The following is a 10,355-nucleotide window of genomic DNA, read 5'->3' on the forward strand; positions in this document are numbered from 1 at the left end:
ATGCATAAAGCAGACACGCACAAATAGAATTTAAATAAATTTATTTAAATAAATTTCTATTTTCATTTAAAATTTGTCATTATTAGCACCTCCCGCAGTTTTATGCAATCATAGGATTTTCCGAATTCTATTAGGTCGTTAACATAATTTCAAGGCCGAATAGAAAAGTGATAATATGGAAAGACTATGTCTTAAGTACCAATAGCCAAGTATTTGTAATTAAATAAAAATAAATATTGAATACCAGCCGCTTTTTTATTTATTTTTAGTCATATAACAAAAGATAAACAAGAATACTATTACATCTAAGAATTATTTAGTAAATTATTTTGCTAATGTTATATGAATGATGAAACACGGTAAAAATGTTTTAATGATTGAATTCACCATTAAAAATCAAACAAACCCCAAAATTCCTTTTTCCCAAAACTTCGTAAAATGTTTTGATTAAATATGATTTGAATAAGTTTTCCAATTCTGTTTTGAGTGATATAAATGAGGATATAAATATTATTAAATTAGGATATAAATTATTATTAGTAATAATTTTTGTGTTATAACTTAGCAGAATATCGTTTACCGTTAAAAATTATATCTAAAAGAATTTTGTAAAAGAATAAAAAATATAATTAACTGTTCCATTTTGTCCTCTATGCATCTATTTATATAAAAAAAGGAATCTGGCTAGGGAATTTACGACTTGTATATGAACTAAAAATTGGTGTCTTGACAAAACTTGTCAGAGCATAAAAAGCGTATATTCTGTGATATTAGTGTATTAATCATACTTCTGTATCCGTAAATGCAGTTTATAATTACCAGCATAAGTATCATAATGGATTTTATTAAAACGACGAAAACTGAATGCATTATCAAAGTACGGCTCTTTATCCCGTTAAGTATTGCTTGGGTCGTAACCAACACGAGTTTTATTTTTGAAATATTATTCCAAATAAAACAGGAAGCGTTAAACTATATGCATTTTAAACAGTTTTACTTTTTTATATGCATACAAATGTTAAGTAGCTTTAAATTGTACTTCACTTCTGAAACTTCTGCGGTATTATTTTTAAAACAGATCAAGGACTTTAAAGAACAAGTACATTTTACCCAGGCAGCATGCATTCGTAAATTGCACGAGAAAAATACGTGCAATTTACGAATGGCCTTTCGTATAAAAAAAAGTTTAAGTTGAACGTAAAAATATCATAAAAAGTGTCCAGTGGCAATTACTAAATATTTACGTATATTTTTACGTTATACTATACGTAACTTTTACGTAAAATTTAGGTATATTTACGCGAGAGACTACTGTTCATTGGCAACTTTTACGTATAATATACGTAAATTTCAAGGATTTACGTATATTTTTAGTAAAAATTTACGTATATTTATCGCATATACGTAAATCTCAAATTTTTGCTTCACGTATGCGTATATATTTAGTAAAAATTTACGTAAATTTCCCCGATTTTTTACTGTATATAAACGTATATATTAGGTAAAAATTAAGGTAGATATTCCCCGTATTTTACGGTACAAAAACGTATATATTTGATAGAAATTAACGTACATATTTCCCGTAATTGACCTAAATCTTCCCTATGTTTTCTTTGCATATGCGAATGACTGGTAAAAATTTAATCCGATGTATTCTCCACTTTACTGTGTATAAATGCACATTTTTTGGTAAAAAATTTGCATAAATCTTTACCTTTCACTGGATTTTTCATAAAATGTACTTATTTTAATCTCATATTTTTTATATAAATCTATGCAAAAACTTTCTGTATGCTATGATTAAAAGGTAAAATAATTTTTATATCAAATTCTTACATATCTGCCTTTTAGTTATGTACAGCAATATGGAATATATATAACTGGAAAATTTAAATGCACTAGTAAATGCAAAAAAATAAATAAATAAATAAATAAATTTCTATTAAAAAATTACGTAACACTTAAAGGCTTCATTTCAAAGTGACTACAAAATATGCAATAAATTTAGTAAACATCAATTAATGCCATCGTTCATTTGCATTTTTGTTTACTAAATTCATTTCATAAATTTAAATTTACTAAAAAACTGTAGCAAACAGTTGTTTACTAAATAACACTTTAAATAAATTATTTGCTTTTCCGAAGGACATTTTCTTATGCCATGTAAATGAACGAAAGCATTAATTGATTTAAAACATAGAACTCAGGTTTACAAAATTTATTGCATATTTTGTAGTCACTTTGAAATGAAATATTAAAAGTGATTTTCAGCCTTTTAGTGTTATGTAATTTTTGAATAGAAATTAATTTTTTTGCATTTAAATTTTCCAGTTATATATATTCCATATTGCTGTACATACCTAAAAGGTGGATATGTAAAAATTTGATATTAATTTTATCTTTTAATCATAATATGCAGAACATTTTTGCATAGATTTATATAAAAAATAAGAGATTAAAATAAGCACATTTTATGAAAAATGCAGTAAATAGGTAATTGGAGATTTATGCAAATTTTTTATCAAAAATGTGCACTTATACACAGTAAAGAGGAGAAGACATCGGACTAAATTTTTACCAAAGTCATTCGTATATGCAAAGAAAACATAGGGAAGATTTAGGCCAATTATTATCAAATACATAAGTTTTTGTACCATAAAATACAGGGAATATCTACGTTAATTTCTATCTAAAGTACAATATAGTTAATTAACAAATTCAGTAAACGAATGTAGCACAAAAGAAAACATCATACGTTTAGATTATTTGAATGAGTGTGCTAAATTTTAAAATTGTTAAATATAGACCAGGAAATTGTAGAAAACTTACCTTTTCCAATAGTTTACCAAGTTGACTTTGTTATTTTCCTTGAAGATGAATGTTTAATGTCACAAATATTTCATTCATATCTTCAGATAATACACAAATCTATACATATTTATTTATTAAAATTCAGTTTATCCCAAACATGTTAAAGAAAATATTAATTTGCATGCAAGTTAATCCAGTAACTTCTGTTTTAATTACACACATAATTACGATATGTAAAAATTTTACATTTATCAGTCAATCTTGCAATGTATTGTAATCTATTGTTGTCTTTTTCAGTTTAAAATCTTATAACTATATTAGATCAGTACTAAAAGTTCACCTCTACAAAAGAAATGCTTTATTGAGGTATTTTTAAAAAGTTCCCTTTTACAATGTAACTGTTAATTTCATAAATAAGTTCATAAAATTATGCAAATTCAAAATTACCTAAATATGTTCTTTATTTTATCTTATATACCAGATAAAATTTTAAAAAGTTAATTTGTTTAGGAATATTTAAGTTTTTAAATATTTATCTCGTGACTTTTTCTATAACATCATTATAAGTGTACATGTTGATGTGCACATACCAATTATTTTTTTTTCATCAAATAGCTTTATGGTATTAAATGATTTAAAAAGAGGCCTGGACAAAAGAAAGCAATTAGAAGTTGGCTAATTTTTTATTAATTTGTTGTCAAATGCTGTGCATTTTAGATTATGCTCATATGATGACAATGAGTTATTTAAATTATAAAATTATTATGAACATATCCCACATAAATTAACAAGTATAAAATTTCAAGTTGTTTGAAGTATTATGAACTGTAATACTTGCAAAAGAAATACACATGAAATTAATTTAAGAATTAGGTTTATTTTACAGGTATTCGAAAACTGCAATTACTGTTAAACAATAAAAACTAACATTAAATCTGAAGAGCATATTTTTTTCAATAATAAAATTCCACATAGACTTCATGTAGCTTCGCCATATTTGTTCTATAGTTTGCTGTCTTTAATATCCTGCTCGATTTTTGTAAAAGTGAATTCTCTGTCACCCAATGTTTTGAGAACAGCTCCTAAACAAGAAAAAGAAAAATTTGTAATAATTTCACACTTTAGATGTTTTCAGTTTTTAAATAAAGTTGAAGTATTAAAAGATGAATATAAAATGCACTGAGTATTTCATATTTAAAAATTCACATTTCAGTAATTAAAAATTTAATTTCATACTATCACACAGTAAGCTTCAATTATATACCTTACACAATGCCTATAATTTCAAGTAAAAAATACTTAAGATTTGTTTAGAACTGCAAGGTTGAGAAAGTCTTTAGTATTTAAGTACATGAGAAAAAACTTAATTTCGTATTAATTATATTGCATTAGCCTTTTCAATTTTACTCCTACATATAGTAAAGAATATTCACTTTCTTACAGATAACTTTTTCTTAAATAAAGAGTAAGCAGAAAACTAATCACAAGACTATATACATATAACAGAATACTTCATAAACATATACATGTCATTAACATACGTATATGCATTAACAGGCTATTTTACACATTTCAATAAACCAGAAACCAATACGCAATCAAAAGTATTATCAGTAAATTCCTCCAAAATCAGAGCAAAAATCTTTAATTATGATAACAATGGCATCTCAGTTTGCAATATAAAATATTTCAAGTCTACATTCATGTGCATTCTAAGCAAACAGAAAGCTGAATAACAATAAAATTATAAATACCATAAAAAAGTTAAGAGCCACGTAGAATGATAGCAAGACTAAATGAAGTCTTCCTTCAAAAATCAATTTAAACTCAAAAATTTGCCTTCCTGTTTAACATCTCAAAATAGAGTTACTGCTTACACTAACTAAATTTCCTGTCTTGGCAAAATAAAAATTGTCACTTCTGTTGCAGGAAATATTTGCTGCAAACTTATAATGCAAATAATCCAGTGAAAAAATTTTAATTGTGGCTTGAATATTTTCTTTATTAAATAAATGAAAAATTGCCACATAATATTAATTTATGATCCACATGAAGCTTTTTACCTCTACCATATCATGCAGCTATTTTAAAATATATACTCTCATATAAAAGCCACAGAATTTTTTTACCAATATTAATATAGTATAAATCATTAATAAATCTTCTAAAAACAGCCCCAAAATTTCTGAATTTGATACCCAAAACATAATTCTATGTAACTGTTAATGTATGCATTTGCTTGCACATACTTAAAATGAATTATACATACAAAAATTTAACATATTTACTTTAATAAATTCTTAATTAGCAGGATGACTCAATTAAGGCAAAATATGAAAGAAATCTACCTGATGGAATAGTTGTAAAAGATATATTTAAAAAAAGCTAATATTGTTTATCTTACACATGGCAGAAATTGAGTAAACTGTATGCAGATGGATTATTTATTAGGAATAGAAGTTAGATCAAAGTACCAAAGTCACACTAGGGCTTTAACCATTTGGGTGCAAAGAAGCATCTCAATTTAAAAAAGAATAATTTAAAAAAGCTAACAGAATTTTATAATTTTTACAATCTAGTACAAATATTAGACACATAAACCACACTAAATGCCATTATTTACTTGCATATTTTCCTTCTTTGTATACTTTACTCCTTAATTTTTCAGGATATGATTTAGAAACAGAGTTATGGTAAAAATGTATACTGGTAAAAAAAATATAGCTGAAACTGATAAGTCCTTTGAATTATATACTATAGTGCAAAAGGGGATGGAATATGTGACTAAATATGATAAATCAGATTACAATAACATTAAACAAATAACATGAAAAACTGAAAAAAGAAATTTTATTTGAAATTATTTTTTAACTCATGGAAAGACAGACAGTATTTCCAACTTATTAAATTCAATTATATTTTACCTTCGTCAAACCAATATTGGTAAGAGAGTTGTATTTAAAATCGGTGCTAAGCTAAAGCTGCTTTCTTGCCTAATTTTATACTATTGAAAATACCGGTAATTGTCAAAGTTATTCGTACTCAATATGTGTAAGATTATTAATGAGCTGCCAAACCGCAGTTAACCATCTAATATACTACATTCTACATTATTATTTTTCTTTTTGAATGTCAGGTTTTCATTATTTCTGCCAATATATCTGTAACAGGACATAAAGATTGAGTTAATGTAGAACAGAAAATTACCTTGCAAGTTAGCACCTTTACCTTAGTGGCAGTACTTCATTCTCTAGAAAAAACATTTTAAATTATTATACTTAAACAAAAAATTCATATTTGTTACGGCAAAACATCATTAACACAATAAACCAGAGTTGAATGCAAATCTAGTTTAACTCCATTCTTGACAACTAGTTTATTACTTTCAATTTAATTTTAAAATAATAAAAAATAAGGTACGTATTATGATGACTACCTAGATATCTCGCCTAAACTGGCAATCCTTATAGGTTATACAGGTTAACCCTAACATAGGTTATAGAGGGCACTAAGATAGAGAGTATTAATCCCACGCTAGGGACTCTTAACATTTGGTAGGAACAGTTTGAAAAGTGAAACAGATATTTGCAATGCAAAACAAAAACAATAGTTCTTTAGGGACAAAGCCCCTTTGGACTAATAAATACGAATAAATTAACAGCTTTTAGCTATTTTTTCTTCCTGTAAAAAATAGACATACAGAATATTTTTAGAAAATAACAGTACTTTAAGCATGCATTTTCCACATATTTAACACAATAATTCATTCTAGCTCTGTTGCAATATTGGCAAAGGTACTCCTCTGTTATTAGGACGGGATTCAGAAATGTACAATGAAACCTCGAGATACGAGGAAAGTATGAGCAAAATATGAGCATTAATTCGAGTAACGAGCAATGAGCCAGGCTGTTGGTACGAGTGGCACCATTTCCTTATCTGGCTCAACTCGGGGAATCCCCTCGACAGATCACTCAGTGTTCTTTTATATACGTGTTTGTGCACTTTAAGTTAATTGTTTTGACATTTAACGTGAAAATAATTATTTCAAGATGCCTCGCAAGAAGATTGTTGCCTCAGATAGTGCTGCAAAGAAAAATAAGGAGGCCATGGCCATCGATATCAAGAAAGAAATCATAGATAAACATAAGCATGGTGATGGAATTGGCGAAGACTTGCGGCCTTTCAACATCGAAAATCTATACTATTCTGAAGAAGCAGGAAGAAATTAAGAAACCTGATGTAGGCAAAGGAATTATCGTTTCTTCCAAGCACCATAAAAGTACTCCTAGATGTTGAGAAGCTGTTGGTGTGGATTAATGAGAAGGAGTTAAAATGTTGGTAACAAAGTTAAACTATTGTTATATTATTTACCAGTGTTATTTATTAAGAAAAATTGACTTGATTTTAAAATGTTGATATTTTTGGGAGTGTGGAATGGGTTAACTGAATTTCCATTATTTTCAATGGGGAAGCTTGTTTCTAGATGCGAGAAATTTGCTATATCAGTTGAATGCTGGAACGAATTAAACTCGTATCTCGGGGTTCCACTGTAGATATGTAAGCATGTGTATATGCATGTATGCGCATATATGTGTAAAGTATACACATACATACATAAAGAATATACACATGCACACACGAGCACCTACATTTAAAAATGCATGCATATAAACACACATTTCTGAATCTGGTCCTGATAACAGAAGAATACCTACATGAATCATAGGATTTACATTAATCAGTTTTATTAGAATTCTTAAATGCAGAGGATTTACATTAATCAGTTTTATTAGAATTTTTAAATGCAGAGGATTTACATTAATCAGTTTTATTAAAATTCTTAAATGAAATCTTCACTATCCAAAAATTTAGTTTCATTTCCAGCTGAAACTGTATCAGGACAATCTCATTTATATTATTTCCCTCTAACAACTGAACATTTTGAAAACCTTTTCTATTCCATGGAAAACTAATGCTAAATTAAACATACATTTTCTAAATCTGAAAATTTTAAGTTAGCTTAGAAACTGTAATCATTCTTAAAGTTTGATTTATGCAGATGTTAGATCAATAAAATTACTTTCCTGTGAAAAAGTAATATGGCATTGAACAACACGATTTTACACATCAAGATATACTGAGTGAAAATTCCTGAAATGTTTTATTTCTCGGTATCTCTGCAAGAATTGTATAAATAAGACTACCTCCCTTTTAAAAAAAAATTTTTTAGTAAATACTATGAAGAAAATTGGTTACATTATTTACAGTTCATAATTAATAGAAAATAAATCATTTCTTAGCTTATCAGAATTTATTTTTATCACATTCATAAACAGTACTAATTTAAACAAACATACCATTATGATTTAAATAACTATGAAATAGAAAATCCAAAACTGCATCTTTGATGGTCTAGTAGATTGGACGTCTCGTTTATTACAATTCAGCAGGGTGCTGACTCCCCAGACTGTAATATATATATAATTAATTTACAAGGGGAAAAGCAACAAAAATATAAACAATTTCTTGGTTTTATATAAGCATTTCTGCACATTTACAATTTTAATTTTTTTTAACTATCTAGTTATATCAAAATGCATGATTTAGTAAAATATAATTCAAATAATTTAAGGTATTTTAGATTAAATACTAATTTTTTCATGCAAGTCTAATAATCAACATAACTATCAAGTTTTGACTTCGAAAATTATGTTTAGAGAAACTTGAAGCTGCAGTAAATAGTAATAAATTTATTCAAAACTGAAAGTAAAGCATTCTTACTTTATTTTCTTTCTTTAACTATGGCAGATCTTTTAAAACAACAAAATCAAACAAACAAAAAAGAAATGCATTCATGAAAGGACTTAGGACTTGTTTATTATTCATGAAAGGATATATTTTAGTAATTACAAGTGCATAAAAATTCAGTATATATATATATTAAAAAAAAATGAACCCAGATTTGGAACAAAGTACCTGTGTTTCTATGGCATAAAATTTCCTTTTTTAATAGCACAATATCTTTGAGTTAAAGATTATATATTAAAGCAAATTTATAAAACTAAATTCAAAAATAAGAAATTAAATTATTTTTAGGGAAAACACTAAGCAAATAAAAAATTTTGAATTTCATAAATAAATGAAAGTTACATGCTTTATTTTTTGGCATAAGGTAGATAACATTTCCATAACAGATTTCTGAACAATTAGTCATGTTAATATTGCCTTTCTTTTTCCATTAAAAGCTATTTTCTGCTTAATTACAGTATGCTTTAAGATAAATATTAAAACGTTTGAGTAAAAATAATATAACTATAAAAAGGTGAGACACATACAAAAAGGAGTGACACAAACAGTAAGAAACAGACTAGTGCAAAATTTAACAGTACCAAATCCTGAAAATGAATCATTAGGCACGTACACAAAAGAACAACACATGGAAAATCACATTTCCTACACAGACGTTATTTATAAAATTTTATATAGGTGAAGAAAGTACGAGTATTAAACACTGAAAATATAAAATATTCACTTACTTTCTTCAAATAATTAGTAACTTCGATGGATTCAGTCACAAACGCCAATCCACGAACAAACAGTATTCTTTGCGACTTTACCATTCTTTTCGACCGCCATTGCTGAGTGCTGACTTCACAAATAGAGCTGGAGCAAACCGCATGTATTCGTTATTGAGTAACGGGTACATCGGTTGACTCGAAGTACCGATTCGGTACTCACAAATTCATTTCGTTACTCGCATCTGTTCGTTACTCGCATCTGTCGTACGATGCGGTTTGTTCGAGTACGAATGATGCGGTTTCTATGCGAATACGAATGATGCGGTTGCTGTTCGAATACGAATGATACGGTTGCATCACAATGCGCTCATATTTTTCATAGATAATTTTGAATTTTTTTGGGCATCGGGCAAACTCTTGTTTACATTATGTGTTTTAGTTGAAATACTATTTAGTTGTTGATATTTAAGAAAATGAGCATTTTGATAGCGTGAAGCGTTATTTTGTATTTGCTTTTTACTATTGCTATTTATGTTTGTAATTTGAAAATTTAGATAATTCATCTTTTTTTTTTTTTTTCCCCTTGAGCGTGCCATAGTCAGATTTTATTGATTTGAAATATTTATATACTGCACTTAGGTATTGTTTATATAAGAATATGTAGGTTAATATAGGTTCTTTACTTCCTTGTATCAAATAAAATGGTAGTAATTATTGTAATCGAGAAAACGTTTGGGTATCATATTTTAACGGAAATATCCGTTTTTGACGATTACGGAATCCATGTGAATTATTTTTTGGGCTGACGCCTGTACGTACGAACACAATGAAAGACTCTCTCTCTCTTTTTTTTTTTTTCAAAAAAACTTATTGTTAAATGTAATCCCATTTATTCTAAGCTGATACTTATGACTAATGATTCTGACTTTAAGTTGATACTTGAAAGGGATTTTTTTCGTGATGTGTAAGTACGTATATATGCATTTTGCATAACTCAAAAACGGTTAGTTATAGAACGTTGAAATT

At 27.3% G+C, this 10,355-nt stretch overlaps 1 long non-coding RNA gene across 1 annotated transcript; it reads right to left on the reverse strand.

Annotated features, from left to right (window-relative positions):
* Positions 1-3,668: 3,668 nt before the first annotated feature.
* Positions 3,669-9,502, reverse strand: LOC146993935 (uncharacterized). The gene is made up of 4 exons (XR_015043928.1): positions 9,348-9,502; positions 8,169-8,278; positions 6,019-6,061; positions 3,669-3,893 (listed from the first exon to the last, which is right to left on the reverse strand). It is a non-coding gene; the product is annotated as an uncharacterized LOC146993935 (long non-coding RNA).
* Between the last annotated feature and the right edge of the window lie 853 nt (positions 9,503-10,355).

The sequence above is a fragment of the Stegodyphus dumicola genome, chromosome 11 (assembly GCF_044657685.1).
Source record: "Stegodyphus dumicola isolate Sdum_Otavi_A_Nest chromosome 11, ASM4465768v1".
Classification (NCBI taxonomy): domain Eukaryota; kingdom Metazoa; phylum Arthropoda; class Arachnida; order Araneae; family Eresidae; genus Stegodyphus; species Stegodyphus dumicola.